Source organism: Phoca vitulina, unplaced genomic scaffold, assembly GCF_004348235.1.
Source record: "Phoca vitulina isolate PV1807 unplaced genomic scaffold, GSC_HSeal_1.0 scaffold31, whole genome shotgun sequence".
Taxonomy (NCBI): Eukaryota; Metazoa; Chordata; class Mammalia; order Carnivora; family Phocidae; genus Phoca; species Phoca vitulina.
Genome location: NW_022589734.1, coordinates 2,421,436 through 2,446,371, shown reverse-complemented (window position 1 = coordinate 2,446,371; position 24,936 = coordinate 2,421,436).

Genomic DNA, 24,936 nt, shown 5'->3' with positions numbered 1-24,936 from the left:
ATTCTGAAGGTTTACACATTTCTTCTTAAGTTCTTCCTAGATGCTTTGTCTTTTTTATTGCTTCTATAACTGATGTTGCCTTCCCTGCTATCTGTTAAGTGAGAGTTGAACTCAGCTTGCCCTTTCCTGGTCAGGCAGCATGCTCATGGGGCTATGACCACCAGAAAGAGGTGCCTTTTCTAAACATCTTTCCGGATGGGACATATTTTCCTTAGCTGAACAAGGCATGGAAAAGTCTAATGTCAATCTTGCTTCTACCTTTCTGAACTATTGTTTGTAGTAGCAGTTTTCGTTGATTCTCTCATGATTTCCTGGTTGCAGTGATACCATCCATTATCAGTGATAGTCTCACCTCTCTCTCAATTTTTATATATCTGATTTCTTTTCCATATCTAATTGCTTTGGCTAACATCACCAGTATAAATGGTTGTGATGATGGTGGACATCTTTGTTTTGTTACTGATGTTAGTAAGAATACCTCTAGTGTCTCCCCAGGTTCACTGAAAAAAAAAAAAAAACTATCTTGCCATTTAAAAAATGATAGTATCCAGAAACCAATATTTCACTGCATATTAACTGAGTAAAATTTAAATAAAAATAAAAAAATATGGTAAACTACACATAACATAAAATTTACCATTTTAACCACTTTTAAAAAGATTTATTTATTTATTTTAGAGAGAGTGGTGGGGGGAGAGAGAGCATGAGAGCATGAATGGGAGGGGCAGAGAGAATCTCAAGCAGACTCTGTGCTGAGCGTGGAGCCTGACATGGGGCTTGATCGCATGACCCTGAGATCAAAACCTGAACCAAAACCAAGAGTCAGACTCTTAAACGACTGTGCTACCCAGGCACGCCCCCATTTTAACCATTTTTAAGTGTACAATTTAGTAACATTAAGTACATGAATGTACAATTGTTGTGCAACCATCACCACCATATCTCTCTCTGGAACTTTTTTCATCTAGCAAATCTGAAACTCTGTACCCATTAAATATTAACTCCTCATTTTTTCTCTCCCCTAGCCTCTGGAAACCACCATTGTACTCTCTGTCTCTATGAATCTGAGTACTCTAGTAACCTCATGTGAGTGGATCCATGCAGTCAGTATTTGTCCTTTGTGACTGGCTTATTTCATTCAGTGTAATGTCCCTAAGGTACATCCATGTCATAGCATGTGTCAGAGCTCCCTTCCTTGTATGGCTCAGTCATATCCCATTGTATGGATATACCACATTTTCTTTAGCTATTCATTCTTAAAGGAACCCCAGTTTTACTTTTGAATATTGATGCAAATGTCCTCAATGAAATGTCTGCTCTTGCTACCTGCAGTTTGCACAGCACCTAGCACAGTGCCAGGTGCCTAGCAAGCACAAAATAGATGTTTACTGAGTGAATAGATAGCAAATCAATATCCAGCTATAGGTAAAATTACAAAATGGGAATTTATAAAAGTTACTTCTTCTATGTGCATGCTGCTTTTTGAGATTTAAAGCATTTAAAAAAATATACTCATTTTATTTATTTATTTATTTATTTATTTATTTATTTATTTATTTATTATGTTATGTTAGTCACCATGCAGTACATCATTAGTTTTTGATGTAGGATTCCATGATTCATTGTTTGCATATAATACCCGGTGCTCCATGCAATACGTGACCTCCTTAATACCCGTCACCAGGCTAACCCATCCCCCCACCCTCTCCCCTCTAAAACCCTCAGTTTGTTTCTTGGAGTCCATAGTCTCTCATGGTTCATCTCCCCCTCCGATTCCCCCCCTTCATTTTTCCGTTCCTTCTCCTAATGTCCTCCATGCTATTCTTTATGTTCCACAAATAAGTGAAGCCATATGATAATTGACTTTCTCTGATTAACTTATTTCACTTAGCATAATCTCCTCCAGTCCCCCATGATGTAAAAGTTGAGTATTCATCCTTTCTGATGGCTGAGTAATATTCCATTGTATATATGGACCACATCTTCTTTATCCATTCCTCTGTTGAAGGGCATCTCGACTCTTTCCACAGTTTGGCTATTGTGGACATTGCTGCTATGAACATTGGGGTGTATATGGCCCTTCTTTTCACTACATCTGTCTCTTTGGGGTAATACCCAGTAGTGCAATTGCTGGGTCACAGGGTAGCTCTATTTTTAATTTTTTGTGGCACCTCCACATTGTTTTCCAAAGTGGCTGTACCAATTTGCATTCCTACCAACAGTGTAAGAGGGTTCCCCTTTCTCCACAACCCTCCAACATTTGTTGTTTCTTGTCTTGTCAATTTTTGCCATTCTAACTGGTGTAAGGTGGTATCTCAGTGTGGTTTTGATTTGAATTTCCCTGATGGTTAATGATGATGAACATTTTTTCATGTGTCTGTTAGCCATTTGTATGTCTTCTTCAGAGAAGTGTCTGTTCATGTCTTCTGTCCATTTTTTGACTTGATTATTTGTTTTTTGGGTGTTGAGTTTGAGAAGATCTTTATAGATCTTGGATATCAGCCCTTTATCTGTAGTGTCATTTGCAAAAATCTTCTCCCATTCCGTGGGTTGCCTCTTTGTTTTGTTGATTGTTTCCTTTCCTGTGCAAAAGTTTTTATCTTGATGAAGTCCCAAAAGTTCATTTTCACTTTTGTTTCTCTTGCCTTTGGAGATGTATCTTGAAGTTGCTGTGGCCGGTTGAAGAGGTTACTGCCTATGTTCTCCTCTAGGATTTTGATGGATTCCTGTCTCACATTGAGGTCTTTCATCCATTTTGAATTTATCTTTGTGTATGGTGTAAGAGAATGGTCGAGTTTCATTCTTTTGTATATAGCTGTCCAATTTTCCCAACACCATTTATTGAAGAGACTGTCTTTTTTCCATTGGATCTTTTTTCCTGCTTTGTTGAAGATTATTTGACCATAGAGTTGAAGGTCCATATCTGAGCTCTCTATTCTGTTCCACTGGTCTGTTTTTGTGCCAGTGTCATGCTGTCTTGGTGATCACAGCTTTGTAATATAGCTTGAAATCAGGCAACAAGATGCCCCCAGCTTTGTTTGTTTGTTTGTTTGTTTTTCCAACATTTCCCTGGCAATTCGGGGTCCTTTCTGGTTCCATACAAATTTTAGGATTGTTTGTTCCAGCACTTTGAAAAATGTCATTGGTATTTTGATTGGGATGGCACTGAAGGTATAGATTGCTCTGGGCAGCACAGACATTTTAACCATGTTTATTGTTCTGATCCATGAGCATGGAATGCTTTTCCATCTTTTTGTGGCTTCAATTTCTTTCACGAGTGTTCTGTAGTTCCTAGAGTATAGACCCTTTACCTCTTTGGTTAGGTTTATTCCAAGATATCTTATGGTTTTTGTGCTATTGTAAATGGAATCGATTCTCTAATTTCTCTTTCTACAGTTACATTGTTAGTGTATAAGAAAGCAACTGATTTCTGTGCATTGATTTTGTATCCTGCCACATTACTGAATTGCTGTATGAGTTCTAGTAGTTTGGGGGTGGAGTCTTTTGGGTTTTCCACATAAAGTATAATGTCATGTGCCGAGAGAGAGTTTGACTTCTTCTTTGCCAATTTGAATACCTTTTATTTCTTTTTTTGTCTGATTGCTGTTGCTAGGACTTCTAGTAGTATGTTGAACAATAGCAGTGAGAGTGGGCATCTTTGTAGTTTTCCTGATCTTAAGGGAAAGGCTCTCAGCTTTTCCCGATTGAGAATGATATTCGCTGTAGGTTTTTCATAGATGAATTTTATGAACTTGAGGAATGTTCCCTCTATCCCTACACTCTGAAGAGTTTTAATCAGGAAAGGATGCTGTATTTTGTCAAAAGCTTTTTCTGCATCAACTGAGAGGACCATATGGTTCTTCTCCCTCCTCTTATTAATGTGTTCTATCACATTGATTGATTTACGAATGTTGAACGACCCTTGCATCCCGGGGATAAATCCTACTTGGTCGTGGTGGATGATCCTTTTAATGTATTGTTGGATCCTATTAGCTAGGATTTTGTTGAGGATTTTGGAATCCATATTCATCAGGGATATCGGTCTGAAATTCTCCTTTTTGATGGGGTCTTTGCCTGGTTTGGGGATTAAGGTAATGCTGGCCTCATAGAATGAGTCTGGAAGCTTTCCTTCTGTTTCTACTTTTTGAAACAGCTTCAGAAGAATAGGTATTATTTCTTCTTTGAATGTTTGGTAGAATTTCCCAGGGAATCCATCAGGCCCTGGACTCTTGTTTTTTGGAAGGTTTTTGATCACTGGTTCAATCTCTATTGGCCTATTCAGGTTGTCAATTTCTTCCTGTTTCAGTCTTGGTAGTTTATATGTTTCCAGGAAGGCATCCATTTCTTCCACATTGCTTAATTTATTGGCATATAGTTGTTGATACTAATTTCTAATAATTGTTTCTATTTCCTTGGTGTTAGTCGTGATCTCTCCCCTTTCATTCATAATTTTATTAATTTGGGTCCTTTCTCTTTTCTTTTGGATAAGTCTGGCCAGTGGTTTATCAATCTTATTAATTCTTTCAAAGAACCAACTTCTAGTTTTGTTGATCTGATCTACTGTGTTTCTGGTTTCTAATTCATTGATTTCTGCTCTAATTTTTATTATTTCTCTTCTGATGTGTGGCTTAGGCATCGTTTGTTGCTTTTTCTCTAGTTCTTTAAGGTGTAGAGTTAGTTGGTGAATTTGGGATTTTTCTGTTTTTTTGAGTGAGGCTTGGATGGCTATGTATTTCCCCCTTAGGACCGCCTTTGCAGTATCCCATAGGTTTTGGACCGATGTGTTTTCGTTCTCATTGATTTCCATGAATTGTTTAAGTTCTTCTTTGATTTCTTAGTTGACCCATACATTCTTGAGCAGAGTGGTCTTTAGCTTCCAAGTGTTTGAATTTCTCCCAAATTTTTTCTTGTGATTGAGTTCCAGTTTTAGAGCATTGTGGTCTGAGAATATGCAGGGAATAATCTCAGTCTTTTGGTATCGTTTGAGACCTGATTTGTGCCCTGGTATGTGGTCTATTCTGGAGAAAGTTCCATGTGCGCTCGAGAAGAATGAGTATTCTGTTGTTTTAGGGTGGAATGTTCTGTAAATATCTGTGAGGTCCATCTGGTCTAAAGTGTCATTCAAAGCTCTTTTTTCCTTGTTGATTTTCTGCTTAGATGATCTGTCCATTGCTGAGAGTGGAGTATTGAGGTCTCCTACAATTAACATATTGTTATCAATATGACTCTTTATTTTGGTTAACAGTTGGCTTATGTAGGTGGCTGCTCCCATGTTGGGGGCATAGATATTTACAATTGTTAGATCTTCTTGTTGGATAGAGCCTTTAAGAATGATATAGTGTCCTTCTGTGTCTCTAATTACAGACTTTAGTTTAAAATCTAATTTGGCTGATATAAGAATTGCTACCCCAGCTTTCTTTTGAGGTCCACTGGCATGGAAGATGGATCTCCATGCCTTCACTTTCAGTCTGGATGTATCTTTAGGTTCAAAATGAGTCTCTTGTAGACAGCATATGGATGGGTCCTGTCTTTTTATCCAATCTGCAACCCTGTGCCGTTTTATGAGAGTGTTTAGGCTGTTCACGTTGAGAGTGATTATTGAAAGATATGAATTTATTATCGTCATGTTGCCTGTGAAGACCTTGTTTCTATAGATTGTCTCTGTAAATTTCTGTTCTATATCACTCTTGGGGTCTTTCTCCTTTCATCGAATCCCCCTTAATATTTCTTGCAGGACCGGCTTTGTGGTCACATATTCTTTCAGTTTCTGCTGGTCCTGGAAGCTCTGCATCTCTCCATCCATTCTAAATGAAAGCCTTGCTGGATAAAGTATTCTTGGCTGCATGTTCTTCTCCTTCAGTACCCTGAATATATCTTGCCAGCCCTTTCTGGTTTGCCAGGTCTCTGTGGATGGGTCTGACGTTATTCTGACGTTCCTCCCTCTGTAGGTAAGGAATCTCTTCCCCCTAACTGCCCTTAAGATGGTTTCCTTGCTTCTAAGATTTGCGAGTTTTATTATTACATGCCGTGGCATTGGCCTGTTTTCTTTGATCTTGGGAGGGGTCTTCTCTGCCTCTACGACACAAATATTTGTTTAATTCCCCAGATTAGGGAAGTTCTCAGCTACAATTTGCTCAAATATATCTTCTAGTCCTCTCTCTCTTTCCACCCCCTCAGGGATCCCAATAATTCTGACATTGGAACGTTTCATGGCGTCACTTATTTCTCTAATTCTGTTTTCATGGATTTTAAGTTGTTTGTTCCAGGCATCCCACTTTTACTTCTTTTCTATCAGTTTGTCTTCTAGATCACTAATTCGTTCTTCTGCCTCCTTTACCCTAGGTGTTAGAGTATCTAGATTAGATTGGATCTCATTGATAGCATTTTTAAATCCTGCCAGATCATCTCTCATTTCTGCCCTTAGAGACTCTATATTGCCATTAATTGATTTTTCCATTCTAGCTATTGTCTTCATAATTGTTACTCTGAAGTCTATTTCCAACATCTTGCTTATATCTATATCTGTTTGTAAATCTGTGGCGGAAGTCACAGTCTCTGCGTCTTTCCTATTTTGTGGGTTCCTCCTCTTAGTCATTCTGTTGAGGGGTGGTTAAGGGAATCTACAGAGTCCGAATTATTGACCACAACCCAAGCAAGTTGTACCTGTTTTATAGGGACCTTAGGGTTGTGGCCTCTTGTTCTTCCAGCCTGTCTTCTGGGGGGAGGGGCCTGCTGCACTGTTACTCAGGCAACCCTGTTTGGGCAGAGTTGCCCTGCCCCCTGTGGGGGGGGGATGGACTCAATGAAAACCGTTTTTTGGGGGCTTTTGTTCTCTAGCGGCTTTCCCTGGCAGCTTTCCGCATCTCTTCTGAAAGTCAGAGCAGAAGAGACCATTTCCAACCCTCTGCCTCAGAGCAGAGAGATTGTAGTCTGTTCTTCAGTGAGCTCTCCAGGCCATACTATCTCCATTTCTGTCTATGCTGCTGTAAACTGCAGCGTCCTCGGTTGTGCGCCCCTCCGCAGCGCTCCCAGTCCTCGCCTCCAGGTCGGGTCTCATCTCTGCCCTTTGTGCTTCTAAAACTGCCAGCCACCCCCAGTTTCCATGCCCGGCCCCACCCCTCTGGGTTTCCATCCAGGGGCTGCCCTAAAGTCCTTTCCCTGCCACTACTGGTCTGTGAATTTGTGCCCCGTCCCCAGCACAGGAGGTTATCACTCACAGTGTAGGATCCCCACAGCCAGGCTCCCTCCCGCTGCCATTTATCCTCCGATATCTGCCTGCAGAATCACGGCTCCCCACTTCGTACCTCGAAACCAACCGCCTGTGATATTCTGTTTGTAGAGATTCTGATCTATCTTCTTACATCTCAGGCTGATTTCATGGGTGTTCAGAGTGGTCTGGTAGATAGCTCAATTCTGGGGACTGGTTGGAATAGGGTCCCCTACTCCTCCGCCATCTTTTCTCTTTCCTCAAAAATATACTCATTTTAGCTACACAATAGCCCTTTGAGGTAAGAGTTATAGCCCATATTTTACCATTTATATATTGTATAGGTAAGAAAATAGAGGCTTAGGAAGATTATATGACCAACTTAAGGGTTTAATAAGTGAGAAGTGGGAAGAAAATCCATGGATTTGTCTCTAAGTTCAATAATGTTTCTTCCCTCCCCACTTCTTTTACAATGAAGTAGAACATAAATTCAGAAAATGCCTTCCCTGTGTGTGTATAGTTTAGTGAAACCACTCCCAAGATCAGAAATGAAACATTCCAACACCCCAGAACCCTGAGAGAGGGTACTATGGGCTCTTCCACTTACATCTTTGTCCCACTTCTCTGGAGATTTTTCTTTTTCTTTTCATAGTTTTACCACCTGGATATAACCCCTAAACAATATAGATTGTGTGTGGTTTTTGGCCTGTGTTTGAATTTTATATAAATGCAGTTATATTGCCTATTTCCTTTGGTCACACTTCTCCAACATTATGTTCGTGAGATTGATGCTTCTTATATGTTGTAGTTTTTTGTTCTCATTGCCCATAATACTCCTTTATGCTCACTATTAATTCATTTTATTACTGCTGGATGTCTAGGTTGTTTCCACTTGGTGAATCTTAGGACCAGTATTCTGTGAAATTCCTGTGTGTGAATCCCGATGTCCATGTGCATGAATTTCTGTTAAATTACCCCTAGGTATGGAGTTATTGAGTCCTAGTGGCCTATGACCCCTGGCAGTGTGGGAGAGCTCCTGATGGCCCAAATCCTTCTCAAGTGACAGCTCTGTTTCCCTGGACTCAAAGTGGGTCCCAGCTCCCATCTCCTGGATCCTTTCTCCTTCTTTGGATGACCACTCTTCTGGTTTGGGGTGCTAAACACCCTCATGCTTTCCATCAGCCAAAAAGCTACATCCTCAGGGAGGCAGCAGCACTTTAGTCATTGGCCTAGGCATGAGGCACCATTTGAAGAATGTGGTCACTGAGGTGGGATATGTCTAAGAAGACCAGGGCAGGAAAGATGCCTGTGGAGACCTTCAGTGAACTTGGAGACTGAGCCAGGCTGGGGCAATGCTTGCTTTTCTTTATTGTTTGTTTATTTGTTTTAAAGTATTTTCCATGTCAGGCTTGGCCACCCCTCCCTGCCCCCATGTGGCTGTATCATGGAATGGATTAGCCCCTGATTGAGGGATCACTCTGGAGGCTTTCTGCCCATAGTCTTCTGCTTGGAGTCTTTAGTCTATCTGAGCTTTGCCTCCTCAGGTGTCCTGGCACCTCCAGACAGGTAGTGCCCTCTCTAGGTCCTTGGGGGTCCTTTATCTCCTTTCCATTATCTCATAGGACACTAGCCCTGAATTTCACACTCTGTGCCTGAATTTCTCCAAAAAATTCTCCAATATTGTCTGCCAAGCTGCTTCTTTAACACAAGGGTGAGTGGGAGGCCCTGGTGAAGACTCACATTACAGCCCCAGAGCCTACACGATTAAGAGGCTCGGGTAACAAAAGGAGGACAGGAACTCTGCGGATTTTGGGGGGAGCTTCAGGACAGAAGAAAGCAAAGAAGTAGAGGCAGCTCAAATTTTGCTAAAGCAGACTCACACACAGTCCAACTAAATATTGAATTGTGCTTGATCTTTCACTTATCTCCATTTCATGACTGAGATTCAGCAGATATTTTGTCCTGTGTCTTTCATCCTTACATCACAGATGAGCACAAATCACAGATGGACATTCAACCCTAACCAAATCTGAATTATCAAACAATTATCATGTTTATGAAGATTTCTTTCTAAGGCAGAAAAGTGGACATTGGCTAGCAAGATTCTGGTAGAATATTAGCTTACCAGGGTGAGATTCCTGTAATGGTCCCTGGTTTTATCAACAAAGCATGGCAGTGCTTACAGGGCACACTTCAAGCCAGGCAGAACTCCATGTCACCAAAGCCTCTTCTTCCAAGTATGCTGGATAAAGGAGTTCTCTCTTCACTGGTTTCATCACCTAATATAAAATTGTAGCTTGTTGTTCTCAGTCAACATAGTACTTAAAAAAAAAAAAAAAAAAGGAGACTCAGGAGAGCTTTTCCCAGCTGAAACACGAGTAACCCATTTCTAAGTTGCTCCAAGTAATGGTCATATTAGTATACCTAAAAATCATTTTTTTCCTCAGATCATTGATTTGAAAGATAGAACATGGCAAGTAACTTCCCCATATATTCTTGCATCTTTTTTTAAAATTTAGAATAAGAGGTTATGTGTTTCAGGGAAGGATAGGTTCAGGCTGGTTGAGTAGAAGAGGAGAAGAGACATACCATGCCTGAAGAGTACAGCCCTTGACTCTGACTGCAATGCTCTTAGAACTTGAGGCTGGGTGAGAAGCTTGCAGTGGGGCAACACCAAGAGAGAGGAGAGCTTCAGGGACCCCCCTGGTGTCATCCATGACCCCTTTGTTCTGCTGTACTCTCTATCTTTGCAGATCCTCTTGTCTTCGAGACTAATCTGCAGAATCACTCACACCTCAAGAGGGTTTGTTCAGCCATCTCATTTTCTTCCTGGACTGGAGAAGCTAATCTAGCAAAAGGTCACTAAGGATCACTGCAGTGGGGAACAGAGGGTGAAGGAAGGTGCAAGGAAGATGAAAAAGAGGAGTAAGAGAGGAAAAGAGCTCAGAGAGGAGAGATGGAGAGAGCACACCCACATTAGTGGGAACTCTTGCACACTGTTCCTGGGGCTACTTCTGCTTGAGTTTGTCACCCTCTGTGGGACCATCTCCCTGATAGCTGACTTTGCTAATCCCAGTCCAGGCAGGCCAGCAACCACAGTCCCTGGAAGCTGCAGGTTATAAATATATTGCTGGCTCATTGGCCAAGAGCCCGGGTGTGGTCTGCAGCTGCCCATGTCCCACTCCTGGGGAGAATGGAAACCTTCTTCATGGGGGAGGCCTCGTGATTATTTTTAGGTTGTTCCTGCCCTGGTTGACTTATAGCCGCTGCACTTACTCAATGTTGCATGCTATTGACCCTCCCTGCATTGCTCAACCCTTAGCAGCCTGTAACTCAACTTTGTGGCTCTTTTCTGGAAGACTTCCAATGTCTCAATGCTCTTCTGAACTTGGGGTGCTCCAAACTGTCTGCGGTCTTCTTAAAGGCTGAGCTAAGGTTGGGATCTGCAGAATAAAGAAAGCCTTGTTACATCTCAGGCACACAGTGTCTGGCCTCTTTGTATACACCCAGTGTATCATAAGTTGTTTTTTTTTTTTTTTTGAAGTCCTTTTTGTGACTATATTACATCATATATTTATAAGTACTTCGCTATTCATTGATACACCTAGACCTTTCCTGGAATCTTTGCTTTTCCCACATCATCTTTCTATTGTTTCTCTATAGTATCTGTCACAAGAGCAGAAATTAACTAATAATAATGTGGTCACTCTTCTTTCCAAGGACCTTTAATGTGGTGATAAGATACACTCTTCTCAGGCAAGGGCATGTCTAACATGGGCTCTCTTTTCAGCGTGGGGATGGATGCACTTCAGACCAAGTCTTCTTTGCCTAGAGGTGCTGCTAAATTCAGGCTGCAACATCTCTCTAGAAGTTAGAAAAACTGAATTCTGATTTCAAAGCAAAGAGGGATCCCTCTCCCTCCAGTTATGGGAGATAGGGCTGTATGCTACCCTTATTATTAATTCTTCCTCTGTCTATTTTGCCCACTTCTTCCAATATATTATCTGAGGCTTATCCCCTGCCTCTTGCAGATTACAAGGTAAAATCATGGAGTCTCAGAGCAGGAAGCCTATAGGGATTAATTTTAGGGAGCAGACACCTAAGCCCCAGAAGAGTTGCAACTCAACCACAATCATGGTTAATTATAAGCAGAATGACCAGAGCCCAGGAAGGGTGAGCTTTCCTTGCTGTTTATCCAACTAGTGAATAAATGGTCAATGAGTCTGGATGTCAGCAGCAGGAGCTCTCTGGGTATTTTCCCCAAGTCTCATTCTCAATTTATGGGGAGGGAATTTGTATGATTTTTCCTGTGCATGGCTACTAGGCTTGAATTCATCATACCTTGCCTAGCCTTTGTGGAAAGAACTGTGGTCAAAATCTGACTAATTCATCAATGGATTTACGGTCTGTTCAAAGCCCATGTAAGAAATGGAAAGAATCGTGGCCATGAACAGCAGGATTTATTTGGTACGAGGTGGTTACCATAGAGGGACTCTACAATTTGTTGGCTATGAGGTTTTTGAAATGGTGGAATTTTGGACATGTGGCATTATTGTTTTTGGAGAGATGATGGAATACCCCACTCAATTATCTGTTGTGCTTGGATGAGTAATAAATTCCAGCAAAGAAATGCAGAAAACAGAATGGTAGGTTTTCTTCTTGAAAATGTTGGATGGTGCTTTAATCCCTCCTGCCCTCCTCCTGTCCCACCCATTTTTTCCTTGTGGTTCCTTGAGTTGTGATTTTTCTACATAAAATAATAAAACATAAATGTAAAAATAAATCCCACCAATGGCTTTTAAAGTTAGGTTGTTCTGTGCCCAAGTGCTGGATTCCCTTCTAAAAGCTGGACATCATTGCTGGGTGCTGAGCATCTAGACTTGTCTGGGTCTAGAATCTTGGAGTGTTCTTTCCTGCATTTGCCCTTGGGACTCACTGCTCCTATTTTCCAGAGACATCCTGACACAAATGGTATCCAAGATTCTCTTTGTCCTTTCTAGTACAATTGTTTCTTAACTTTAAAGACCACAATTTGAAAAACTGTTAGATTTTGGGGTGTTTCCAAATGCTTTGACAGCTATACTCAATTTTATAACCTTTTATTTCTCTCCCTCTGGTGCCCATTTTAAAATATTCTTCCTTATTTGACACATTTCCCCCCTGATCCAGGGGGGATCCTTGCAAACACTGCATGCAGTTGGTAAGGCTCCAGACCCAGGAGAAGGAAGTGAGTGTGTGGCAGCTCCCGGTTGCAATGGTGTCTGGGGCAGGGCACTAGCTGCCTCAGATTGCTGTCACCCTGTGAGTCTGCTTGATGGTCCATGATTAATGGCACACAACTAGCCAAAGGGCTCAACTTCATTTCCAGGGCACAAATTTCCACATCACAAATCTTTCCCAAATTTGGCCTGCAGTAGTAAGGGGTTCCTGCAGTGCAGGAGTGGACAAATGGGCACTCTGATATCATACACTGTCCCCATTCAGGGCCCTGGCTGTGGGCCTGGGGAGGCCAGGATGGCGGGTGTCCTGGGAGGAGTCGAGTGACCCTTCATCCCTTCAGGAGATGTTCCATAGCACTGAGTACTTGGTGGAAACTGGTAGAACAGCTGGTTCAGAGCAGCGCTAGAGGGAATGTTGGGCCAAAGCAGTAAAGTAGAGTGCCGCTGAATGGGGGTGGGGGGTCATCAAGTGTATCCCCATCACTGGACCCTGTCTTTTCTGTTTGCCATTTGCCTAATTTGTTTGTTAAGCATGGCTAAAAATGCATTTTTAAAAAGATTTGATTTATTTGTTTGACAGGGAGAGACACAGAGAGAGAGGGAACATAAGCAGGGTGAGTGGGAGAGGGAGAAGCAGGCTTCCCGCGGAGCAGGGAGCCTGATGTGGGGCTCAATCCCAGGACCCTGGGATCATGACGTGAGCGAAGGCAGATGCTTAATGACTGAGGCACCCAGGCGTCCCCTAAAAATGCATTTTAAAGGATTTTCTCAAAGGCTCTCAAGTATATTTAACACTTTTGCATCTTTTTTTAAAAAAAGATTTTATTTCTTTATTTGAGAGAGAGAGAGAGAGCAAGTGTGAGTGGAGGGGAGGAGCAGAGGGAGAGGGGGAAGCAGACTCCCCACTAAGCAGGGAGCCCAATGCAGGACTTGATCCCAGGACCCTGGGATCATGACCTGCGTTGAAGGCAGATGCTTAACTGACTGAGCCACCCAGGTGCCCAATACTTTTGCATCTTAATTGCTCTGGAAAACTGTGTAGTGTATGTTCCATTGTCTCCAGCATGGGTTTCCCAAACCCCAGAGCTTCTGGAGGCCTGGCATGGCAGCTGTGGAGACCATACAGCTTACCTAAGAGGGAGCTGCACTCAGCCTAACAGGCCACTGCCATGCTGGATGGCGGGCCCAGTGTAGCTTCATCTTCCAGTTATGGGAGAAGAGAAACTGAGATTTGTAAGTGTGATGTCTTGACTTTTGAATGTTGGCAACTAGTTCAACTCCTTTTAAAAATTTTATTCTCATTTTTTTTTATTGGGGCAAAATATACGTAACATAAGGTCTACCATCTTAACTATTTTTAAGGGTACAGTTCAGGAGTGTTATGTGTATTCATAGTTGTACAACAGATCTCCAGAACTCTTCACCTTGGAAAACTGCAACTTTGTACCACTAAACAACTCCCCATTTCCCCTTTCCTCCCAGGCCCTGGAAACCACCACTCTGTTGTCACTATGAATTTGGCTACCTCATATAGGTGGTAACTCAAATTAAAAAAAAAAAAAAAAAGCTCGAGAGTCAAACAAGACCATTTGGGATCTGTTTGGTTTTTTGCCAGTTCTCTCTAGAATCCCTCCATGGTGCCAATGAGACACAGTAGATGTTTATTCCTGAAGAGGTTTGTTTTTTTTTTAAGTTACTACTAGTTAAGTTACCCATCGAGAAATGGTTGATTCTGAGCCTGGCTCTCTGTTTCTCCAACTACCCCTCTTTCATTTATTGTCAGGACTGGTTGTTCTGCATATATTTCATAAACTGACCTCAAAGAAATACACAGCAAAGCACCAGGCTTGCTCTTAAGGCAATAGCATGGAAGAATTTAAGAGATGGAAGTTCATCAGGTCAGGACTTAAATGTCCAGGTGTGAAAGTGTTGTACAAATAATTAGGTAATTGATATAAACGCATGACTTTAGGGGTGTTTAACAGGATTTTCCTAACTGTATGATGCTGCTATGATATAGAATAATTTTGCCATCCCCGGATTATGCCTTTGGTGCGTTTGCTGTAGAAGGAATCATAGGCTGGTAGACTGACTTTGAACATAGCATTTCCTATCTTTTTCACATCTAGGGTTCCTAAACCCCAGGCTGTAACCCTTCAGCATTGCGGATCATAACTAAAAATTAAAAATGAAGTTTTAATTTCCTTTCCCACTGGGGCCAGAAGTTCAGAGAATATGAAGCTGGCAGATGGTTCACTGGCAGCCTCCTCTCAGGCCTCGCCCAGAAACATCTTTCACAAAGCCTGTTGAAATGCGCACGTTAATCATCAGAACTGCATTTTCCAACTGTGGGGAGCCACAGCCTGAACAGGCTTTCCCACCAGAACAAGGCTACCATTTTATTCCCAATTGCGAGCTGGACTCGGACAGTGCTGTCTTCTCCCCACGGGCTGAGGTCTGGGTGTGAGGAAAGGTTTCAAAATAGGGTATCCGGGTTTGCCATTTTTGGAAAGAGAACTTTTGGTGCTCCTGGAATCCCTTTCTTTTTGAAAGCAGGAATACGAAGGCTGAAACCCTGAGACTGTGGCCTCTGAGGGCCTGTGGGGGAGTCAGTGTTATGACTGGGCTGAGGTCCCAACTTTGGGATGCTGTGGGGATTTTGGCTCCCTTCCTGATAGAGCAAAATTATTGCCTGAATCTTCTAGTTTCCCAGGTAAAAATGATATCTCCTGTGAGAATGTCACTCAAGGGGCTCTTTTCCCGTTTTTCCTTTCTCTTTGCTGCTCACAGCTTTAAACTGTGGGGGAACTGACAGCTTCTTGTGTTTTCTAAAAACCAGACTTGTACTTTTAAACATTTCCCAGGGGAATGCTGGGCCACAGTCTGCATTAGCTGTGAGGTGACATGGCGTGGTGGGTTGACAAAGAGCCTGGGAACTCGGAGGTTGTGAGTTTTATAGTCCCAGTTCTGCTCCTTCCCCGAAACCCTCGGGGTCTATTAAGGGCCCGGGTTCCCACACCTACAGTGAGGGGGCAGACAAGGAGAGGGGGCTCAGAGAGGGGGTGTGCAGTCCCAGAGAGGACTCCAGGCTCCTTGGTGTGGGTGGGTGGTTGTCACCCTGACACCACAGGGCAAGCTCAGGGCCTTAACACAAGCTCTGCCCTGAGTGAGTAGTGGGGGTTCATGTTGAGACAAAAATCTGGTGATGGGGATTAGGAGGAAGGGAACTCATGTTTATTGGAGTTCCTAACCAGAGACCATGATTAACACTTCAAGGTACAGGGAGAGGAGACCTAGCAAGCTCAAATGCTAAGTCATCCTTCCTGGCATTTTCCAGAAACTTAAAAGACCCTGGGAAGAGATTGCTCTATCTTTTCCACAGATGAGAAACCTGAGACTCAAGAGAAGTGCAGGACACAGAGCTGGTAAAAGTTGGGACTGGGCCCAGGTCTGTGGGCCACATTTTCTGCCTCAGGAACTGCCTTTCTTTCTTTCTTTCTTTTTCTTTCTTTCTTTCTTTCTTTCTTTCTTTCTTTCTTTCTTTCTTTCTTTCTTTCTTTCTTTCTTTCTTTCTTTCTTTCTTTCTTTCTTTCTTTCTTTCTTTTTAATGTTATGTTAATTACCATACATTACATCATTAGTTTTTGATGTAGTGTTCCATGATTCATTGTTTGCATATAACACCCAGTGCTCCATTCAGTACGTGCCCTCTTTAATACCCATCACCAGGCTAACCATCCCCCCACCCCCCTCCCCTCTAGAACCCTCAGTTTGTTTCTCAGAGTCCATAGTCTCTCATGGTTCATCTCCCCCTCCAACTTCACCCCCTTCATTTTTCCCTTCCTGCTATCTTTTTCTTTTTCTTTCTTTTTTTTTTCACATATAATGTATGATTTGTTTCAGAGGTACAGGTCTGAGACTCAACAGTCTTACACAATTCACAGTGCTCACCATAGCACATAACCTCCCCAATGTCTATCACCCAGCCACCCCATCCCTCCCACCCCTCACTCCAGCAACCCTCAGTTTGTTTCCTGAGATTAAGAATTCCTCATATCAGTGAGGTCATATGATATATGTCTTTCTCTGATTGACTTATTTCACTCAGCATAATACCCTCCAGTTCCATCCATGTCATTGCACATGACAAGATTTCATTCCTTTTGATGGCTGCATAATATTCCATTGTACATATATACCACATCTTCTTTATCCATTCATCTGTCGATGGACATCTTGGCTCTTTCCAGAGTTTGGCTATTGTGGACATTGCTGCTATAAGCATGAGGGTGCACATACCCCTTTGGATCCCTACATTTGTATCTTTGGGGTAAATACTTAGTAGTGCAATTGCTGGGTCATAGGGTAGCTCTATTTTCAACTTTTTGAGGAACCTCCATACTGTTTTCCAGAGTGGCTGCACCAGATTGCATTCCCACCAACAGTGGAGGAGGGTTCTCCTTTCTTCGCAACCCCGCCAACATCTGTCGTTTCCTGACTTGTTAATTTTAGCCATTCTGACTGGTGTGAGGTGGTATCTCATTGAGGTTTTGATTTGGATTTCCCTGATGCCGAGCGATGTTGAGCACTTTTTCATGTGTCTGTTGGATATTTGGATGCCTTCTTTGGAAAAATGTCTGTTCATGTCTTCTGCCCATTTCTCGATTGGATCATTTGTTCTTTGGGTGTTGAGTTTAAGAAGTTCTTTATAGATTTTGGATACTAGCCCTTTATCTGATATGTCATTTGCAAATATCTTCTCCCATTGTGTCAGTTGTCTTTTGGTTTTGTTGACTGTTTCTTTTGCTGTGCAAAAGCTTTTTATCTTGATGAAGTCCCAATAGTTCATTTTTGCCCTTGCTTCCCTTGCTTTTGGTGATGTTTCTAGGAAGAAGTTGCTGCGGCTGAGGTCAAAAAGTTTGCTGCCTGTGTTCTCCTTTAGGATTTTGATGGACTCCTGTCTCCCATTTAGGTCTTTCAACCATTTTGAGTCTATTTTTGTGTGCGGTATAAGGAAATGGTCCAGTTTCATTCTTCTGCATGTGGCTGTCCAGTTTTCCCAACACCATTTGTTGAAGAGACTGTCTTTTTTCCATTGGACATTCTTCCCTGCTTTGTCAAAGATGAGTTGACCATAGAGTTGAGGGTCCATTTCTGGGCTCTCTATTCTGTTCCTTTGATCTATGTGTCTGTTTTTGTGCCAGTACCATAGTGTCTTGATGATGATAGCTTTGTAATAGAGCTTGAAGTCTGGAATTGTGATGCCACCAGCTTTGCTTTTCTTTTTCAACATTCCTCTGGCTATTCGGGGTCTTTTCTGGTTCCATACAAATTTTAGGATTATTTGTTCCATTTCTTTGAAAAAAGTGGGTGGTATTTTGATGGGGATTGCATTAAATGTGTAGATTGCTCTAGGTAGCATTGACATCTTCACAATATTTGTTCTTCCAATCCATGAGCATGGAACGTTTTTCCATTTCTTTGTGTCTTCCTCAATTTCTTTCATGAGTATTTTATAGTTTTCTGAGTACAGATTCTTTGCCAATTTGATTAGGTTTATACTTAGTATCTTATGGTTTTGGGTGCAATTGTAAATGGGATCGACGCCTTAGTTTCTCTTTCTTCTGTCTTGTTGTTGGTATATAGAAATGCCACTGACTTCTGTGCATTGATTTTATATCCTGCCACTTTACTGAATTCCTGTATGAGTTCTAGCAGTTTTGGGGTGGAGTCTTTGGGGTTGTCCACATAAAGTATCATATCATCCTCAAAGAGTGAGAGTTTGACTTCTTCTTTGCTGATTTGGATGCCTTTATTTCTTTTTGTTGTCTGATTGCTGTGGCTAGAACTTCTAATACTATGTTGAATAGCAGTGGTGATAGTGGACATCCCTGCCGTGTTCCTGACCTTAAGGGAAAAGCTCTCAGTTTTTCCCCCTTGAGAATGATATTCGCTGTGGGTTTTTCATAGATGGCTTTTATGATACTGAGGTATGTACCCTCTATCCCTATACTCTGAAAAGTTTTGATCAAGAAAGGATGCTGTACTTTGTCAAATGCTTTTTCTGCATCTATTGACAGGATCATATGGTTCTTGTTCTTTCTTTTATTAATGTATTGTATCACATTGATTGATTTGCGGATGTTGAACCAGCCTTGCAGCACAGGAACAAATCCCACTTGGTCGTGGTGATTAATCCTTTTAATGTGCTGTTGGATCCTATTGGCTAGTATTTTGGTGAGAATTTTTGCATCCGTGTTCATCAAGGATATTGGTCTGTAATTCTCCTTTTTGATAGGGTCTTTGTCTGGTTCGTGGATCAAGGTAATGGTGGCCTCATAAAACGAGTTTGGAAGTTTTCCTTCCATTTCTATTTTTTGGAACAGTTTCAGAAGAATAGGTATTAATTCTTCTTTAAATGTTTGGTAGAATTCCCCTGGGGAGCCATTTGGCCCTGGGCTTTTGTTTGTTGGGAGATTTTTGATGACTGCTTCAATTTCCTTAGTGGTTATAGGTCTGTTCAGGTTTTCTATTTCTTCCTGGTTCAGTTTTGGTAGTTGATACATCTCTAGGAATGCATCCATTTCTTCCAGATTATCTAATTTGCTGGCATATAGTTGCTCATAATATGTTCTTAGAATTGTTTATATTTCTTTGGTGTTGGTTGTGATCTCTCCTCTTTCATTCATGATTTTGTTGATTTGGGTCATTTCTCTTTTTTTTTTTGATAAGTCTGGCCAGGGGTTTATCAATCCTGTTAATTCTTTCAAAGAACCAGCTCCTAGTTTTGTTGATCTGTTCTACTGTTCTTTTGGTTTCTACTTCATTGATTTCTGCTCTGATCTTTATTATTTCTCTTCTCCTGCTGGGTTTAGGCTTTATTTGCTGTTCTTTCTCCAGCTCGTTAGGTGTAGGGTTAGGTTGTGTATTTGAGACCTTTCTTGTTTCTTGAGAAAGGCTTGTATTGCTCTATACTTTCCTCTTGCCTTTGCTGTATCCCAAAGATTTTTAACAGTTGTGTTTTCATTTTCATTTGGTTCCATGAATTCTTTTAATTCTTCTTTAATTTCCTGGTTGACCCATTCATTCTTTAGTAGGATGCTCTTTAGCCTCCATGTATTTGAGTTCTTTCCGACTTTCTTCTTGTGATTGAGTTCTAGTTTCGAAGCATTGTGGTCTGAAAATAGGCAGGGGATGATCCCAATCTTTTGGTACTTGTTGAGACCTGATTTGTGACCTAGGATGTGATCTATTCTGGAGAATGGTCCATGGGCACTAGAGAAGAATGTGTATTCTGTTGCTTTGGGTTGGAATGTTCTGAATATATCTGTGAAGTCCATTTGGTCCAGTGTGTCATTTAAAGTCTTTATTTCCTTGTTGATCTTTTGCTTAGATGATCTGTCCATTTCAGTGAGGGGGGTGTTAAAGTCCCCCACTATTATTGTATTGTTGTCGATGTGTTTCTTTGCTTTTGTTATTTACTGCCTTATATAATTGGCTGCTCCCATGTTAGGGGCATAGATATTTACAATTGTTAGATCTTCTTGTTGGATAGACCCTTTAAGTAGGATATAGTGTCCTTCCTCCTCTCTTATTACAGTCTTTGGTTTAAAATCTAATTTGTCTGATATAAGGATTGCCACCCCAGCTTTCTTTTGGTGTCCATTAGCATGGTAAGTGGTTTTCCACCCCCTCACTTTAAATCTGGGGGTGTCTTTGGGTCTAAAATGAGTCTCTTGCAGACAGCATATCAATGGGTCTTGTTTTTTTATCCAATCTGATAGCCCATGTCTTTTGTTTGGGGCATTGAGCCCATTTACATTCAGGGTAACTATTGAAAGATAGGAATTTAGTGCCATTGTATTGCCTGTAAGGTGACTGTTACTGTATATTGTCTGTGTTCCTTTCTGGTCTATGTTACTTTTAGGCTCTCTCTATGCTTAGAGGACCCCTTTCAAGATTTCTTTTAAGGCTGGTTTTGTGTTTGCAAATTCCTTTAGTTTTTGTTTGTCCTGGAAGCTTTTTATCTCTCCTTCTATTTTCAATGACAGCCTAGCTGGATAGAGTATTCTTGGCTGCCTATTTTTCTCGTTTAGTGCTCTGAATATATCCTGCCAGTCCTTTCTGGCCTGCCAGTTCTCTGTGGATAGGTCTGTTGCCAATCTAATGTTTCTACCATTGCAGGTTACATATCTCTTCTCCCGAGCTGCTTTCAGGATTTTCTCTTTGTCTCTGAGATTCGTGAGTTTTACTATTAGATGTCGGGGTTTTGACCTATTTTTATTGATTTTGAGAGGGGTTCTCTGTGTCTCCTGGATTTTGATGCCTGTTTCCTTCCCCAAATTAGGGAAGTTCTCTGCTATAATTTGCTCCAATATACCTTCTGCCCCTCTCTCTCTTTCTTCTTCTGGGATCCCAATTATTCTAATATTGTTTCATCTTATGGTATCACTTCTCTCTCAAATTCTGCCCTCGTGATCCAGTAGTTGTTTATCTCTCCCTTTCTCAGCTTCTTTATTTTCCATCATTTGGTGTTCTATATCACTGATTCTCTCTTCTGCCTCATTTATCCTATCAGTTAGAGTCTCTATTTTTGATTGCACCTCATTAATAGCCTTTTTGATTTCGACTTGGTTAGATTTTAGTTCTTTTATTTCTCCAGAATGGGTTTCTCTAATATCTTCCATGCTTTTTTCAAGCCCAGCTAGTATCTTTAAAATCACCATTCTGAACTCTAGTTCCGACATCTTACTAATGTCCGTATTGATTAGGTCCCTGGCAATCGGTACTGCCTCTTATTCTTTTTTCTGAGGTGATTTTTTTCCATCTTGTCATTTTGTCCAGAGGAGAATAGATGAATGAGAGAACAAAATGCTAACAGGGTAACAATGACCCCAGAAAAATATACACTAAACAAATCAGAAGAGATCTGAAACCAGGGGAAAAGGGAAAGAAAGAAAAAAGAAAAAAAGAAAAAGAAAAAGAAAAAGATACAAACAAACAAACAAACAAACAACCAGAATATGATCAAATATGATCAGGCTGGTGCATAGATCAGTGCCACACACTAGATTTTGGGCATATTTGGGTCTGTTAGAAGAAAGTGTCTCCCAAAATTGTAAAGAAAGAAAAACTTATATATGTATAAAAATAAGGGTAAATATGATGAAGGGATGGAAAATGACTGTAAAGATGAAAATTATAATAGATTTTATAAAACAAATTGATAAGAAGTAGGTTGAAAAAAGAAAGAAGAGGATTTATTTATTTATTTTTTTAAAAAAATTTTATTATGTTATGTTAGTCACCATTCAATACATCATTGGTTTTTGATGTGGTGATCCACGATCCATTGTTTTTGTATAACACCCAGTGCTCCATGCAGTATGTGCCCTCCTTAATACCCATCACCAGGCTAACCAATCCCCCCTCCCCTCTAAAACCCTGTTTGTTTCTCAGAGTCCATAGTCCCTCATGGTTCATCTCTCCCTCCAATTCCCCCCTCCATTTTTCCCTTCCTTCTCCTAATGTCCTCCATGCTATTCCTTATGTTCCACAAATAAGTGAAACCATATGATAATTGACTTTCTCTGCTTGACTTATTTCACTTAGCATAATCTCCTCCAGTCCCATCCATGTTAATGTAAAAGTTGGGTATTCACCCTTTCTGATGGCTGAGTAATATTCCATTGTATATATGGACCACATCTTCTTTATCCATTCATCTGTTGAAGGGCATCTCGGCTCTTTCCACAGTTTGGCTATTGCAGACATTGCTGCTATGAACATTGGGGTGCATATGGCCCTTCTTTTCACTACATCTGTGTCTTTGGGGTAAATACCCAGTTGTGCAATTGCTGGGTCATAGAGTAGTTCTATTTTAAAATTTTTGAGGAACCTCCACACTGTTTTCCAAAGTGGCTGTACCAACTTGCATTCCCACCAACAGTGTAAGAGGGTTCCCCTTTCTCCACAACCTCTCCAACATTGGTTGTTTCTTTCCCTGTCCATTTTTGCCATTCTAACTGGCATAAGGTGGTATCTCAATGTGGTTTTGATTTGGATTTCCATGATGGCTAATGATGATGGACATTTTTTCATGTGTCTGTTAGCCATTTGTATGTCTTCTTCAGAGAAGTGTCTTTTCATATCTTCTGCCCACTTTTTGACTTGATTATTTGTTTTTTGGGTGTTGAGTTTGAGAAGTTCTTTAGAGATCTTGGATACCAGCCCTTTATCTGTAGTGTCATTTGCAAATGTCTTCTCCCATTCTGTGGGTTACCTCTTTGTTTTGTTGACTGTTTCCTTTGCTGTACAGAAGCTTTTTATCTTGATGAAGTCCCAAAAGTTCATTTTCGCTTTTGTTTCACTAGCTTTTGGAGATGTATCTTGAAAGAAGTTGCTGTGGGCGATGTCAAAGAGGTTACTGCCTATGTTCTCCTCTAGGATTTTGATGGATTCCTGTCTCACATTGAGGTCTTTCATCCACTTTGAGTTTATCTTTGTGAATGGTGTTAGAGAATGGTCCAGTTTCATTCTTCTGCATGTGGCTGTCCAATTTTCCCAACACCATTTATTGAAGAGACTGTCTTTTTTCCATTGCATGTTTTTTCCTGCTTTGTCAAAGATTATTTGACCATAGAGTTGAGGGTCCATATCTGGGCTCTCTATTCTGTTCCATTGGTCTATATGTCTGTTTTTGTGCCAGTACCATGCTGTCTTGGTGATCACAGCTTTGTAATATATCTTGAAATCAGGCAATGTGATGCCCCCAGCTTTGTTTTTCTTTTTCAACATTTCCTTGGCGATTCGGGGTCCTTTCTGATTCCATACAAATTTTAGGATTATTTGTTCCAGCACTTTGAAAAATGACATTGGAATTTTGATCAGGATGGCATTGAAGGTATAGATTGCTCTGGGTAGCATAGACATTTTAACAATGTTTATTCTTCTGATCCATGAGCATGGAATATTTTTCCATTTTTTGTGTCTTCTTCAATTTCTTTCATGAGTGTTTTGTAGTTTCTAGAGTATAGATCCTTTACCTCTTTGGTTAGGTTTATTCCGAGGTATCTTATGGTTTTTGGTGCTACTGTAAATGAAGTCATTTGTCTAATTTCTCTTTCTACAGTTGTGTTGTTAGTGTATAAGAAAGCTACTGATTTCTGTGCATTGATTTTGTATCCTGCCACATTACTGAATTGCTCTATGAGTTCTAGTAGTTTGGGGGTGGAGTCTTTTGGGTTTTCCACATAAAGTATCATGTTGTCTGTGAAAAGAGAGAGTTTGACTTCTTCTTTGCCAATTTGAATACCTTTTATTTCTTTTTGTTGTCTGATTGCTGTTGCTAGGACTTCTAGTACTATTTTGAACAATAGTGGCGAGAGTGGGCATCCTTGACGTGTTCCTGATCTTAAGGGAAAGACTCTCAGTTTTCCCCATTGAGGATGATATTCGCTGTGGGTTTTTCATAGATGGATTTTATGAATTTGAGGAATGTTCCCTCTATCCCTATACTCTGAAGACTTTTATTCAGGAAAGGATGTTATATTTTGTCAAATGCTTTTTCTGCATCAAGTGAGAGGACCATATGGTTCTTCTCCCTCCTCTTATTAACGTGTTCTATCACATTGATTGAGTTATGAATGTTGAACCACCCTTGCATCCCGGGGATAAATCCCACTTGGTCGTGGTGGATGATCCCTTTAATGTATTGTTGGATCCTATTAGCTAGGATTTTGTTGAGGATTTTGGAATCCATATTCATCAGGGATATCGGTCTGAAATTCTCCTTTTTGATGGGGTCTTTGCCTGGTTTGGGGATTAAGATAATGCTGGCCTCATAGAATGAGTTTGGAAGTTTTCCTTCTGTTTCTATTTTTTGAAACAGCTTCAGGAGAATAGGTATTATTTCTTCTTTGAATGTTTGGTAGAATTCCCCAGGGAATCCATCAGGCCCTGGACTCTTGTTTTTTGGGAGGTTTTTGATCAGTGCTTCAATCTCATTACTGGTTATTGGCCTATTCAGGTTGTCAATTTCTTCCTGTTTCAGTCTTGGCAGCTTATAGATTTCCAGCAAGGCCTCCATTTCATCCAGATTGCTCAGTTTATTGGCATATAGTTGTTGATACTAATTTCTAATAATTGTTTCTATTTCCTTGGTGTTAGTCGTGATCTCTCCCCTTTCATTCATAATTTTATTAATTTGGGTCCTTTCTCTTTTCTTTTGGATAAGTCTGGCCAGTGGTTTATCGATCTTATTAATTCTTTCAAAGAACCAACTTCTAGTTTCGTTGATCTGATCTACTGTGTTTCTGGTTTCTAATTCATTGATTTCTGCTCTAATTTTTATTATTTCTCTTCTGATGCGTGGCTTAGGCATCGTTTGTTGCTTTTTCTCTAGTTCTTTAAGGTGTAGAGTTAGTTGGTGAATTTGGGATTTTTCTGTTTTTTTGAGTGAGGCTTGGATGGCTATATATTTCCCCCTTAGGACCGCCTTTGCAGTATCCC